Source organism: Hibiscus syriacus, unplaced genomic scaffold (genome assembly GCF_006381635.1).
Source record: "Hibiscus syriacus cultivar Baekdansim isolate YM2019G1 unplaced genomic scaffold, ASM638163v2 tig00111402_pilon, whole genome shotgun sequence".
In the NCBI taxonomy this organism is placed as follows: domain Eukaryota; kingdom Viridiplantae; phylum Streptophyta; class Magnoliopsida; order Malvales; family Malvaceae; genus Hibiscus; species Hibiscus syriacus.
This window is the reverse complement of record NW_024063082.1, coordinates 6,358,275-6,374,681: the sequence shown is the minus strand read 5'-3', so window position 1 is coordinate 6,374,681 and position 16,407 is coordinate 6,358,275. Positions and strand designations below refer to the sequence as shown.

Sequence of the window (16,407 nt, the reverse complement as noted above, 5' to 3'; positions counted from 1 at the left end):
TTTGTAATTATTTATTGTAATTTTAAATATTTCATCTTTTTTTAATAAAACTAATGATTTTTATCAAAAAACAATCCTACAAATAAAAATTAAAATGAATAAAGTTTGAATGATACATTCTAAAATTTGAGATGAAAAAATATATTATGATAAGAATATATATATTCTATCAAAGAAAAAATATTTAAATAATTTTTAAAGAATTTAATTAATTTTCTTTTTATAAAATTTGAAAATATATTTAATTTTGAAAAGTATTTATATATAGAAAAATTATACAATGCTCGTCGAGCATGGATGAGCACCATTAAAGTAATTTATAAAACGTTAAATTAAAAAGTAATTAAATGTATAATTATAAATTAGTTAAAATTATAAATGTAATTTAATTAAAATATAATATCAACAAAACATTAGTTTTTTTAGGATAAACTACACCATTGATCACCTAACTATTTACCCCTTATACTTTAACCATCGATTTTTCAATTTTGTCAATCGAGTCACCTAACTATTTAAATCTCATCAATCAAGCCGCCTGCTGTTAAATATTAATGGAGGATATGACGTGACAGTTAATAAAATTTGTATAATTACACATTTAGTCTTCATTACTTACACATTCTATTAATTTGGTCCTAACTTTTATTTAATTCAATAATTTTAATCCTCGACCAGATGGTGACATGTGTCACTATGTGATTAGATATTTTTTAATATATTTATTTAATTTAATAAATTTTTCATCCAATCAAATTATGTCATGTGTCACCAATTGACCACTACTAGTGGGGCTTGAACCCAAGACATGCGGAGGGGAAACAAACGCCCCAACCACTAGGCTACACCATTCAAATGACAAACCTATCACGACATAATATATATAGCTAATGACAATAAAAAAGGGGAAATGACCTAATAAGAACTCCAACATGGAATAATTGAATAATATGATAATATATATATATATACACACATATATTATAACTGATTAATATGTGAATGTATTTTATTTATATTTTAAATCATTTTAATGAAAAAATAAAAAATAGAAGTAATTTTAATATATTATAATTGAAATATAAAGAAGAGCTTCGTTGACTTGAATTTTCCTTATAGTTGAAGAGTTATCGTAGTAAGCATTTTAACTTATGCATTGACTTGTTTATATCCTAGTTAGAGTAAGAATTTTATATTTTATTATTTATTCATTATACATTTGAAGAAAATTTTAGGGGAAACTTTATTTTATTGAATTAGTATATTTTAATATAGAGATGTTAAATAAGATTAGAATTCGATCGACGTTATAATATTTTAAAATATAAGATATGATACATTTCAGTTCAATAAATTAGAATAATGAAGACAATTTATTAATTTAAAATATATAAGATGATACATTTCAATTATAACATATTAAATTCACTTTTATTTTAATTTTTGCATTAAATGTGATTTAAAATATAAATAAAACATATTTATTAATCAATTATAATATTTTTTATATATTTTATATGTTCATACTATTCAATTATTTCATGCTTGAGTCCTTATAAGGTCATTTATTACTATTAACTATATTATAAATTATATAAATTATGTTCTCTATACTAGACAAATTTAATGGTCTAGCTCAGTGATTAGCGCATTTAGTTTTTTAGCTTGCGTCTAAGGTTCAAACCCACCATCAGCGATTATTAATTTAATTGGTGACATGTAGCACCATTTGATTAGATGAAAATTTTATTAAATAAAAATATTAAAAAAATCCAATCACACAGTGACACATGTCACCATCAGATTGAGTATTAAATTTATTAAATTAAATAAAAGTTATGATCAAATTAATTGAATGTGTAAGTAATGAGGGCTAAATGTATAATTATACAGATTTTATTAACTACCACATCATCTCTTCCATTAATATTTAATGGCAGGTGGCTTGATTGATAAAATTTAAATAATTAGGTGACTTGATTGAGATAATTAAAAATTGGTGGTTAAAGTAAAAAAGATAAATAAATAGGTGGTCAATAATATAATTTAGCCTAAAAACTAATGTTTTATAAATATTATATTTTTTTAATTATATTTAAATTTTTAATTAATTTTTAATTATATGTTTACTACTTTATAGTTTAATATTATATAAATTAATTTAATGATTATATATATACATAAGATGGAAATGACGAAAATATCCATTTGCCCAAAGAAAAAATCCGATACAGAAAATCGTACCCGAAACGAACCCAAGGGGAATAAATATCTAAAACGAAATCCCCTTATCCTACAACCTTCTTCCAACCAAAGAGTAAAACGGGAAGATGGCCTCCTTCCTCAGCTCCATTCACCACACTCCCTCACTGGAGCACCCCTCCTCCGCCTCTAATAGAAGGATAAAGCCCACTGCACCAACTTCTTCCTTCTCCTTCCCTTCTAAGTCTCAGTTTAACTCCCTCGTGCGGGTTGGAAAGTCGTTGCTTTTTGTTCCTCGCGCTTTTGCTCCCCCCCCCCCCAGTTCGGTGCTCAGCGAGCAGGCCTTCAATGACATCTCTCTTATCCAAAACCAAGAAGACCAATATGTCCATGACACTCCACCTGACCAACTTGACATTTCCAAGTTGGGTTTGCCTCAGCGCCTTCTCGACTCCCTACACAACCGAGACATCACTCACCTTTTCCCAATTCAGGTCTAATTTTCTTTCTTTTTGTTGACTTCATATGTAATTTTGCACTCAATGCAACTTGCTTGGCTTATGCTGTTTTACTTGTGTGTTTTCGTTTGAGCCATGCTTCTTACTTTCTTTCAAGTTTCTACCTTTATACCATCTCCTAATCTTTATGTTGCGTTTAGCATTGTTCTGTGTAGAACCAAGATTGTGCCTTTCTTTCTGTTCGTGTATACTATTTTGACATTCTAATCTATATACATTATATCTCTCCTGTCACTGATTTAGAGAGTTGTCCTCGTACCGGCGCTGCAAGGTCGAGACATTATTGCTCGTGCAAAGACTGGAACTGGCAAGACATTAGCCTTCGGTATCCCCATAATAAAACGGCTCACGGAAGATTCTACTCGCCGGTAAAAGACCTTATAATGCAAACCCACAGTTCTTCCATTTTCAATATTCTTGTTATTCAAATCTTTTCTCCAAGATTTTTCTCTTTTTTAGTACTTATGGTTGGCTTCCAAGAGTTTTGGTCCTCGCACCTACTCGGGAGTTGGCCAAGCAGGTTGAGAAAGAAATTAAAGAGTCTGCATCTTATTTGAACACTGTTTGTGTTTATGGGGGGGGGGGGTTTCTTATAGTATACAGCGAAATGCTCTTTGCCGTGGGGTTGATGTAGTTGTTGGGACTCCTGGTCGAATCATTGACCTCATAGAAAGTAATTACCTCAAATTGGGAGAGGTTGAATATCTGGTCCTTGACGAAGCTGATCAGATGCTTGCAGTTGGATTTGAGGAGGCTGTCGAACAAATTTTAGAAAATCTTCCATCAAAGAGGCAGAGCATGCTTTTCTCTGCAACCATGCCTTCTTGGGTTAAAAAGTTGGCAAAAAAATACTTGGACAGTCCTCTGAATGTTGACTTGGTAAATTCTTTTCCATGTACTATTTGAAATTGTAACCCTAGACCGATGCGGGTAACCCGATCCGATCCGGGAAGTCACATTAGGGCCACCGAAGCGACCCATTGTAAAAATAGAGGAAAATTTAATTTTTTTTATCAAAACATGTAAACTAATAAAATCAGTTATCACTATTTAAAAATAAAACAGATTTTCAGACTCGTATATAAATCAAAATACAATTACATGCCCCCTAATCACATGTATTGTACTCTACAAACAGCACCGGAAGAACTCCCTTACTGATGACGATAGTTGCACTGGTACAATTCTTTTAACCTGAAAAGATGAGTAACAGAGTGATCTTTGGAAAGCTCAGTAATACAGAACTATCAGATGATGCTGAAAAACGTGCAGATACAGATAAACATACATATCCTTATTATTTCCGAACATTTACAGATTTTTATGCTGAGCAGAGATCCTACTGATATTTTAGATGGTAACGGACAATGAGCTTTCAGTTCAGACAAATATTTCGGATGATTGAGTTCAGGAGATCAGAATAGGTTTTTTAGTGTGTTCCCAAAAACCATGTAACTTTTCATATTTTTTTTAAAACATATATATATATATATACCCCCATCTGTCACGAACGAAATGTGTAGGTTCCCCAGAACCATACAACCCCGTCACGAACAGTAAGACCCTGAGCACAAAGCCGATGAGCCTGAAAATAAGGCCCTGAGCACAAAGCCGAGGAGCCTCCAAGTAATCTTACTCCAACGATACCCCCCAATAAAACATGTTCCGTCTGTAAACGGATATATCAAAAATCAAAACATAATTCAAGTCAAGTATCATATCAGAATCCATGTCATGTATCAGATCAGAATCCATGTCAATATCAGATCAGAATCCATGTCAACATCATAACAGAATTCAAATCAGAAATCAGATAAAATATTCATGTAATTATGGAACACACCAGAGTTTACAGGTATTATTTAGAGGTACTGTATCAGGCAGAGAAACACAGTTCTTCAGTATGTCGATAGAATGTTGGAATTTAGAATCACCATTGGAAGAGTTCATTAACTGACAGAATCATCAGTTATTCAGAATGTGAACTATCAGGATCATATCTTATTCAAACAATTTTCAGAAGCTGTACGTAATCAGAAGGGTATTCATAATCCTTTACATCCATGTCAATTGATCGGATAATCGAATAACTTGAGAACGAAGATTTAGAACCTTAACAATCGATGTCGACTGGTCAATTCATTTTCCTTCTAGGGTATTTACTCTTTAATACCATAAATTCTTGTCCATAAATCATCTTCAGAATCATTGCTGAATAGATATTCCAATGGTCTTTATTTCATTTCCAAGGTTCCACTATATCATGAAATACTGACGTGCTTGATTTGTAATTCATAATCCATAGGGATGATACATCACGTAAGTTCATCCGAGTTTTCAGGCTTATTTCAATCTCTTACTTAATCCTCAGTCCTTGAGGATACCTAGTTCATTTAGCAGTCAAGTCTATTCCAGTTACTTCGGAACATTCCATAGTAATTCTGGACGTTCCTAATTTCGGATACATACGGTACTTCCGTTCAATTCAATTTGGTCTGCGTGGTCGATTTATCTAACAAATATCAATTTCTTATTACCGAATGCGATCTAGAGTTGAGCTGAACTGAGTACTTCCAAAATTATCATTGAACCACACTTGAGAAGAAGAACACACCTTCAACTGATACCTATGTTGTTCAGGTACTGGCATATAATTACGGTTGATCGGCTCACTTAAGTTATTCCATAACTTCTAAAGATAGTATAACACCTATGCTTATTTGGATTCCTTAATTAATCAAAGACATTTACTTAATATAGGCCATAATGGTATTTTGGTAATTTTAGTGTTCAGTTTTATTCCATTCATTTCAGAGCTCGAGGATATCCAATCATTCCTGAGCTTGATGGTATTCTTGGGTCATTTCTATTACAGGGGTATTTTGGTCATTTTACAGATTCAGTGTATTTCAATCCTTTCCTTCCGTCCGATCTTACTATTAAATTCAATCTTATCATTTATTTTAGTCCTTTCGAACAATTCTGACAACAGAGCACCCCGACAAATTATTCTTCAGGTATTTACTCATAACTCGGATATTTCTGGGTCAAGTTTCTTCTCAGATTTTACAAACGGAATATCAGGAATTTTCCTGAACTAAGTCAGGATCTTAACAATCAAATCCGTACTTAATCGAGTTAAGTACGAATCCTCAAAGTATTTTCTCATTCAGGGTTAACTCGGACTAATTTATCTCTCAAGGGCATTTCCGTAATTTCTTAACAAGATAATTTCAATATTAGCTCTTAACGAAAATAATTATAATTTAGAGATCCTATGATCAATTGTTTTCCCGAACATTCTCTTATCTTGAAATGATTCCTTAAAAGAATTCTAAATATCTTGCACAAACCCTCTAGGGGTTAAAAAAATCGGTTATCCGTATTTCGTAAGCAAAATCTAGCATTTCTTAAGCACATCTGTAGTTTTATTATATCAATATATCCTTTCAGAGTTACTAATCAACTTCCAGGGATAATTCTTGACATCTTACAACTTAAGGGTATTTTCATAATTTTACCCTACCAGAGTATTATCATAATTTCTCATCCAAGTACCTTTAACATTTAACCTTTGATGAAATAAACTATAAGTTACAAATCCATATTGATTTCTTTATCACTAAGCACATAACTTGTAATTTAATTATAACAATCCTTTAATTTCTTATAAAAATCATCTGAACCATAATCAATTACTGAACCCTTTTACCATATTCAGATCGAGTGTAGAAATTAATTAACTACATAATTGAGACCAACATTATCTTAATCATGCATTTATCAATATTCACATGTTCCATAAAGCATAAAGAGGTAGTAAAGTATTATCTCGATTTTCGTGCAATACTGATCGACCATAAAAATTCCATTCGAACGCCTTTGATCTTCAATTCAACTTCCAATAATTCATCAGATACATATCAACATAAATTATATCAGAAACATAGCTTAATTGTAATAAACGGATCGAATCGGGTGATAAATCAGTGAAAAACAGCTTATCGGGTTCGAATTTGGCGAAACGGACTTCGGATTCAGGACGTCGAAAGCATAAAATGTGACTTTTCAAAAATTTGGAAATTTCGGTCAAAATCAAAGTCAACTGGTTTGACCGACAATTTCAAGGCCTTCGGGTTCGAATTTCGAAAAACAGATTGCGGAATCGAATTTGGAACGTCAAAAAATGTCAGGATAGGTATACTCAATCAAAATCAAAGGTCGTTTAATACCCGGTCAAAGCTAGTCAAAGATTTTGGTCAACAATGGTCAACATCGGTCAACGGGTCGGGTAAACGGGTCGGGTAAACGGGTCGGGTCGGGTTATGACTGGTCAAATCGGTCATTTTTTTCTTCCCCACGCGCAGTGGCGGCGCGTGGGGGTGCGTGAACAGTACTAAATTCCCGGAAAAATTTTTAAAAATTATTTTGAGCGATTTCGAGATACTTACAAAGCTCGGTTCACAATTTTGAACGGCGGAGAGCTCGATTTCAAAAAATCGGAAACTTTGACCGCTTCACCTCCTCACGCGCCGCCGTCGACGGAGACCAAGGATGACACCGGAAGACTCGGAATGATTCAAGGAACACGATAGTGCGGGAGGTGTCGTAAAAGGATGATCGGATCGTCGTGAATCGATGAAAAACCAATTAAAATCGAGTTATTACCAACGATACTTCCGACTGAAATTAACGACGAACGGCGACGATTCACGACGAAAGGTTTGAGGAGTTTTGTTCCTTGGTTGACAACGAAAACGATGGTGGTTTCGGCTCGTCGATCGGAGGTCAGACGGCGAGTAGATCGAAGTTGAAAGGAGGGTTGTTGGAGAAGGAAAATATGAAAATATGAAACCTGCGCACGGGGGAAAACTTATAATTCATCATATATAAGAAATGTTTAAATCATGAGTTTAGCCACTGAATTTCCTTTACTTTATAAAACGGTCTGTCAACTTTAAAACTTTACAATTTAATCCCCAATTTCTTCCAAAAATACCAATTAAATTCACCACTTTATAATTTCTTAAATTTTAACCCCTAAATTGGGGTGTTACAGAAATGCTTATGCATGCTTGGTTTTGACATGTTACTGTTTCCTTATTCGTTGATGATGTAGAAGTTTATATCTAGATTTAAAAGGTTAGTAGAAGTCTCGGGTCTGAAGTATTGGAGGTAATTATGCGTGCTTGTTTGATGGATGAATCATTATTCAAATATCAGTGGAACTTCAAAATTCTGTTTCTGATTGTTATTGTTGAAACTAGTCTGTGTCCCCATTTCAGTCCATTTTCTTTAGTTCGGAGGACTAATACATTGTTGAGCAAGTGATTTAATTTTTAATGATAAATCCTGCTCAGAGTGTGCTTATCAACCTTATAAATTTGATATCTCAACTACTTTATCAGATAAACAAAACAGTGCAATCCTGGAAAATATTGTGAGATATGTGCATAGATCTACGCAGCATACTACTGTCTTCCTACATTCGTGAGATGCAAATATTACTTAGCTGGGACATTTCAAAATTTTGTTCTTTTTCCTTGGGAATAAAAAGGGTATGATATGTTGAGAGTTTAAAAGTGAATAATATAATTTGGTGAAGTTCTAAGGTAATGAAATAAGTGAAATTATCTTTTGTTTATATTATTAAATTAACGGGGAGAAAGACATTATACACATCTATTCACATACATGAGTAACTTGAGATATGCTGATCTTAGAGTAGCACATTTCTATTATCAGTATCTTGTCTTAAAGTCTTTTAATTGAAGAAAGAAATGTTTTTTTTAGTTGTTGTCCTTTCTCCTTTAACAGGTTGGAGATCAGAATGAAAAGCTTTCTGAAGGTATCAAACTTTATGCAGTATCAACCACTGCAACTTCAAAGCAGACCGTTCTTAGTGATCTCATAACAGTAAATAGTTTTTTCTCTTACTTTTTCTCAGTTTCTCTCTATTTTGCTATAAACTGAAGTCATTGATGAAGTCTGTCTATTACTTGTAATGAGTTTTTTCTTTGTATATGTTTCTTTTCAGTGGTGAGTAATAAGATTAATTCCAGATGCAATAGGTTTATATTTATGTGGTAAAACTCTATTTAGCAAAGGATTCTCATGTTGATATTATTCTGTGTAAGCAACATCTTCTGAGTTATCTCGCTTTTTTGCCATTAGCTATTAATGTGTTCTGTGTTCCTTAAAATTTTCAGTAATGGATTTGGTTCAAATGTTGGATTGTTATTCTTAGTTCAAGCTTTTGGTCTCAAAAGCCTCTTAATTTAAGTCCTTGGTAGTTTTATTTTTCCATTTTTGTTGCCATCATCTTGGCCCTACTGAATTTATTTGATGTAAGGCTTTTTAAAAGCACCAACTTCATAAAAGTAAAAGTGCATTCCTAGCTTTAATATTTTTATCAATGTGTCAAGTGTCAACACCCAAATTCCCATCATTTGCAGATCATACTAATTCATGTATTAATCAAATGTAGGAGTTTCCTTCCTTATCCATACTTTTATTTGTTCTTAAGAGTATTTGATCATTTGGCTCTCAGACATGAATGCAATGTTGTTATGCTACTTATATTTGCACTAATCAAAGTTAATATATGTTCACCACCATGAAAAAAACTGAATCTTGTCTGAATCTTCAGGATTATGCGAAGGGTGGGAAAATCATTGTTTTTACACAAACAAAACGAGATGCAGATTATGTGTCTATTGCTTTAACAAATAGCATAGCTTCTAAGGCATTGCATGGTGATATTTCTCAACATCAGAGGGAGAGAACATTGAATGGATTTCGACAAGGAAAATTTACTGTGCTTGTTGCCACTGATGTTGCATCTCGCGGTCTTGATATTCCAAATGTTGGTCTGGTACAGTACCAAAATATTTTTGTTCTTTAAACTGTATAAGTCATCTTGGGCCTGTCATTATGTTATTTCATGCTAATTTGGACTCCTTCCTGGCTATTAATTTTACCACTTTTTGTTTTTTGCTGTTCTTTCTGCAGGCAAAAACATTGAATAAATGAAGACGGTTAAAATGTTACACCAATTAACAATTTGCATTTTTATCCATAGAGGCATTACTTTAGTTCCAAACAAATATTGTTGACCCTTTAATCATAGGAAGCAAAAAGCAATAGTGAAGGTACCTGTTAATTATTACATATTTAAATAGTACTTAAAAAACCCATGACTTATTTTGAAACTCAAAGCAGTTAACTTATTCCTAATTAGAATTGTTAAGCATCCAACCTAAAACCAATTGATAATAGGTGCGGTGGCTCAATTTTATATAAGACCACAGGAAACCTTATCCTTAACTGATGTTGGATAACACCACTTAACATGAATGGTATGGCATTTGAAGTTCTTTTCATCAGTCACTCATGCTTAGAACCCGAGTTACTGTTTGATACTTATGCATTTAGTGGCAAAAATATGTGTCATCTATAAAATATACATTCATACTATGTTGATGCTCACAAGTTACAAATTTTCTGTTCCCAATATTCATGCTCCTTTTTTCTTGATTGTAGCATATATGGAAAGGTAAAATAACTATTACCTGTATTCACTTTCAAAATGTGGAATTGCTTTCTAAAGGCCATACTGAGAAGACTGGCATTTATCACCGTTTTCTCCAGGTTATCCACTATGAGCTTCCCAATAATGCAGAGACTTTTGTGCATCGCTCTGGCCGTACTGGACGGGCAGGGAAGAAAGGTTCTGCGATTTTGATGTATACAAATAGCCAAAGGAGAACTGTCAAAACTCTTGAACAGGACGTTGGGTGTAAGTTTGAGTTCATTAGTTCTCCAGCTATTGAGGATTCATCCCGGTCTCTTGTTAGCCATAAAGAGGTAAACTATAGTATACTTTCAGTTCTAATCGGAGCACCTGATTGTGAAATTACATTCAACTTTGCTCGTCTCCCCTGGGGACAATCTAGCTCTTGGTATTGGGACTCCTATTTTGTGGTGGTGTTGAGTTCAAACCCATTGGAAGGAGTTTAAAGGACAGGGAGGCTATGTTAGTCCATGTGTTCCGAATTTTTTTTAAGTGGCATGTATCTCTTCCCTCTTGTGTTGTTTGGCTTGGTCTGTTGAAAGTGAATGCATTATAGAATGTGGTTGTTACCATGCAAATGGCTGGTACTCGCAATGCAATGGTTTTTGTTGTGCATTGTTCTGTCCCTTTTTTTTTTTGGTCGTCTTCTTTTAGGTAAATCCTAGTTGCTTTTTATTTATAAACATTTCCATGTCTACTGGCATCATGATATCAACTAATCTCTTAAATGCAAACAACCTCTAATATGTATTGGCAGCAACCCTTCTATATATATGCATATACATCAAAATGCTGTCAACTGGAGGGTCAGTGTTGCTCATTGGACTTGCTTCCGGATGATGGCCATGTCACTTATGTTACTATCATCTAATTCATTATTAATCTAGCTACGGTTCCTTGGTAGCCATCTTGGAACACGTGTGTGTCCATGTGTATTATCACACTAAGTTGATTTTGTGTATTTATTTCTTCTGGCAGTTGCCAGCTTTGCACGATGATGGCCCTTCAAGTGATTATTATGGCAAATTTTCTTCAAGGGGTGGCTATCCACGAGAAATTAACAAAAGTCCGAAAAGTTTGAGGGCATCTAGGGGATGGACCAATGGCCGAGACTCCAATAATGAGGTTCGAGATGGAAGAAATAGTTGGACGCAGAGTTAAAAAGGCAGTCGGGATAACTGGCTAATTGGCAGTAGCAGATCAAACAGGTCATTTCCAAAAGGTGGTAGGGATGACTGGCTAATCGGTAGTAGCAGATCAAACAGGTCATTTTCGAAAAGCGGTAGGGATGACTGGCTAATTGGTGGTAGTAGCAGATCTGACAGGTCATTCTCCCGTGACAGGCATGTCTTTTCCCTATATTCTCTTGTAATGAATATCTTGAACCCTTTATAATTTGTGCCAAGTTCTATGACATCCATGCACCATTCACTTTCATCAAGATCATCATTTAGGGTAGAAGTTCAATTGTTTCAGGGCCAGGAAATAAATGAGAACATAGAAAACTTGCAACTAGTATAAAGATTTGAAGTTGACCTCTCAATTTGTGTACAGAGGCTTTGGAGGTTCATGTTTCAACTGTGGATGCCGTGGGCATATGTCGTCCGACTGCCCCGACAAGTAACACATCTGATATTGGTTCGATATCAGTCTTCCAGACTGACTTGGGCTATCTCAGAATGAAACTTCGATCGGGCATTTGGTTTTGACAGACATTGGCCGTGGAGGGAAGAGAGTTCCCCAAATATTGTTGCTATTGTGGTCTGCCATCACCCCTTTCGATTTGCGAGGGAACTCATGTTGTGGTGGTTGTGGCTATTCAATCATTTGCTACAGGGGGCTTTTTCACGTTATTGCCATAAGATGTGCAATCTGCCGAGACCAAAATTTTTCAATTTTTACATGTAATTACTTAATCAAATTTGGTTATTGAAAAAGTTAATATTACATTTGCTTTCTTTTGAGTCATTTCGGGTTTAATTTTTAACCGCCATATTTAATTTATTATAATTGTATTATAAGGGATGATTCTCTCAATATTTAAAGATCCAAACTTATTTAAATGATCTAATGCCTCGTACTATTAGATTGATTGATTATTGACAATTAATTAATTAGATCTTTAAACTATGGAACATATGGCCATTTTTTTCTTCACGTTCTTAGTCTAAAAGAAATAACAAGGTTCGTGGCACTGTGTCATGCTTTTAGAAGTCCAACGACACATCTATAAATCAATCGGGAACTACCAATAATCATCAGTTTCAAAGGGATGTTTCTGAAGTTATTAATAACCTTCCAACATCATCGGAATCGGATCTAAAAATAGACAAAAATAAGAGTTTTTCTTGGAATGTCAAGATACAGAATCTGAAAGTTATAAGGCTGATTCATCGTGTCAATGTCTCTTTGAGCCTACGAGGAAACAGACGCCATTAAGCTGATATTCTCTTGGTTCACAATCACAGCTTCTTTTGAAGAACTGGAAATGTATCCATACATATATATACATAAATACAAGTAGAACAATTAATTCAAAGCGTGCAGGATGGTATTGTTGTCTTTGATTTGATGGGATTAATGTTTTACAGGTACTGAAATGAACTTAGGATCGAACCGTCTCAATGGCTGCAACTAAGTCGTCAATTCGCTCCTGTCACCTCCTTTACTACCTTGTTGTGCTCAGTATCTTGAACGTTGGAACCACCCTTATGCCAAGCTCCTTCACCAATGGCTGCGAAAATCATTGCCAAATCCTCTCGTCGTCACATAGTTTCAAAATCTTTTAGACTGTGTTTAAAGCACTATATAGAATATACATGCTCAATATAGATGAACTAATTCAACAAAACCTACATATATGTTAACAAATGCTCACATATTTGATCTCAGGGATAGGCGCCGAATTTTATGTCGGGAGGAACTTATAAAATTTTAGAAGCGAAACCAGATTATGAACAGAAATTACAAAGAAATAACTAGAATATATGAGAATTTAAAATTATCAATGAGCGACTGCCTCCGCCAGCCACCTCCGTCTATCCCTGGTTGATCTAACTAGCCGATATGGAAATAATCATAGGATTACCCTGTTTTCTTGATTGCAATCAAGCTTTAGAAAGACAACGTCAAGGTACTTCTCAGACATTCTTGATACTTGGGAGCTATAACTTTGCAAGGACCACACCTAAAACATTAAAGCAAGACGTGTAATAAATCTGATGCAAAACTAGCGAAGAACAAATTAAAAACTACTTTTATCCCAAACTTGAGAAATTATGTCCATTTTTAATGGAATTATTCATCCAATTAAATAATTGACATGCAAGAAGCCATAATCTAATTAAATAAAGTAATGAGTGAAGTAAAAGATCAAACTGAGCTTTTCAAATTTTTAAACATTCTAACTCAGCTAAATAAATTTCCCAACATTTAGATTAATTTGAAAAGTAAGAGAACAACAGCAAACAGTACTACCTTAGCTAAAATCCTGACATCACACTAACTGTATCTAATTAACAGAATACGTCGGCATACCGTACATACGCCTTTTTAAGTAGATACAACAGATATATGTGATTTATATACGTAGTTACGTACCATTGAGTGTACATATCGAGGACGACGGTTTTATCTTCGGCAGCGTTAACGATGGGCCAGAATGTGTCCTTCGTAACCTCCGTCACCTGCCCCACCGTTGCTCCCGCCGTTTTCAAGGCTGGACCTCACCTTTCCGACAGCGCCTTTTCTTTATTATTCATGGAGCTCGAACTAGAGGTAACGGTCTTTAACGACGACGATCTTACAAGAAGAAGGAATTCGAAGTGGAAGAAACGCTACAGGAGGCGACGATGGGGTTTGCCGCCGCGCCTGAAAGTGACGGCGAATAACGGATGGTTGAAGAGTAGAGACGGTTGATTGGAGGAGCGACATTTTTTATAAATTAATGAAAAATGGAAGAAAAAAAATAAAGAAAAGATAATCAATTAGGTGCACTTGCCGAGTTAGGGAAGAAGCGAGTAACTAAATTTTATATAGAAAATGGAGATAGTTTTTAATTGTTTTCGTGTAAATACTATTTCACCCTTGCTAAATATGAATTCTTGTGGAACTTGTTTAGATATTTTGGTCAGAAGATGAAATTTCAGTGGGAAAATGAGAGGTGTAGGACTAGGAGAGGAGGTGACGTCGAAATACGGAGAAGATTCATTTTTGGGATGTGAAAAGACGATATTAGACTTGAGATATTTGATGAGAACTTCTTGAACAGTCTAAGAATAGGGGTGTTTTTGTCTGTTAAATGATTTTATGGGTCCAAGTCTGGCTTCTGCCACACATTTGATAAATGAGCAGTTTCTGACAAACTGGAAGACTTCAAAAAAATGTTCCAGAGGATATTCCTGTCTAGGGCTTACGTGTCAAATATAGTAATCCCAATAGAATTATCCAAATCGCTCATTATTCACGGGTGTGTCTGCCGTGAGGCAATTAGTTTAAATTAATTTAAGATGTAATCGGTTCAAATATTTTATGAGTTCAATTAGATTGAATTGTGTAAACTTTCGTTTATACTATTTTATATTAAAAAAAATTATGATTATATATATAATTAAAATTATATATTATACAAATTGTTTAAATTTTAATTTACACAAATTTATTTATTTTAATGATCTGTTTTATTTAGGTTGTAGCATTTAAGGGATTTGTTATAAAATTTAGAATTTTAGGTTTGATTTTTAAATTTTAGATTTTGAATTAAATAGATATTATATAAATAAATTTAATACAATTTATATCAAATAATAACGTATATTAAGTGACCTTAAATTTACTAAACCTAAACTAACAAAAATCACAAGCTCATCCGTGCTCCATCTTCATGGAGGACCAATTAACTAATAATTGTCACAACATATTTAGGGTAAGTTTATTTCACTGAAAATATTTTTCGTAAAATGAATTATATCTTTTGAAAATGTTTTATGATGTTTGGAAGATGTTATGTAAATTATTTTTCACTAGTTGATAATTTTTTAGAATTATTTATTATAAATATAAAATATAATATATAATATATTTATTATAAAAACTTATATTATTATTTTAAAAATATTAGAATAATTTATTTAATACTATTTATGCCAATATTATTATTAAAATATTATCATAAGAATATAATATTATCAGAATAATTATTTATTATATTTTATTAAATAAGAATATAATAGTATCATATATTATAATAATTGAGTATATTATTGTAGTATTATTATTATATTATATTATATATTAACAATATTAATAAATATTTTTTAAATATGTTAATAATTAATATTTTGATTAAATGATATTAAAATATCATATTAATATTAAATATATAAAATAATATTATTTTGAGTATGCTTTGAAGTGAAAAGTTTAGAAAATGACTTACGGAAAATTAAACCGTAAGTCATTTTCCAGAAAATGCAAAGGAAATTCTGTTGACTAGGAAAATGTTTTATATTAATCAATTTGTTTTCCTCCAACCAAACACTGAAAAATGAGAAAAAAGTTTTCCGAAAAATGTTTTACGTGAAACAAACTAATCCTTATTTTACTCTCATGGTACATATTTTCTTTGTTCTTGTGAGCCACTTTATATAATTTTTTTTATTTTTTTCGTATATTTTTTTGGTTGTTTTGGTATTTTCACAAATACTCTCTTAACATTTATTTTTAAATTGATTTATCGATGATAACGTGTAATTAGATCATTTTTTATAAAATATTATTTGTCAATATAATCAAAAATGTATAGTGAAACAGCCTACAAGATAGTTTAGTTCGTTCACTATTCCTTTACCACTTTGTAAAACGTTTTTTTCAATAGAGAAAAATAGTTTTTATGAAGATTACTTGATTTTTTATATTAGTTGTCCTAAGGAAATGTTTATTCTTTTTTGTATCTTTGGTTTAATTTTTTTTTATGTGATTTTTTAGTTATTATTGTCTCCAATTTTCTCTTTATGTTGTGCTGTAATTTTGATTCATTTTATTATTTTTATTAATGAAATCTAGTTGTCATTGTTCAAAAAATATTAATTAACTAATATTATTGAGATTTATTTC

The 16,407-nt window shown here is 32.8% G+C and overlaps 1 long non-coding RNA gene and 2 pseudogenes across 1 annotated transcript; 1 reads left to right on the top strand and 2 right to left on the bottom strand.

Annotated features, from left to right (window-relative positions):
- Positions 1 to 2,317: 2,317 nt before the first annotated feature.
- On the top strand, positions 2,318 to 11,640 carry LOC120161992 (annotated as a pseudogene).
- LOC120161994 lies at positions 9,333 to 12,194 on the bottom strand. The gene is made up of 2 exons (XR_005519520.1): positions 11,830 to 12,194; positions 9,333 to 9,725 (listed from the first exon to the last, which is right to left on the bottom strand). It is a non-coding gene; the product is annotated as an uncharacterized LOC120161994 (long non-coding RNA).
- A 427-nt stretch (positions 12,195 to 12,621) lies between these two features.
- On the bottom strand, positions 12,622 to 14,640 carry LOC120161993 (annotated as a pseudogene).
- Positions 14,641 to 16,407: the final 1,767 nt, after the last annotated feature.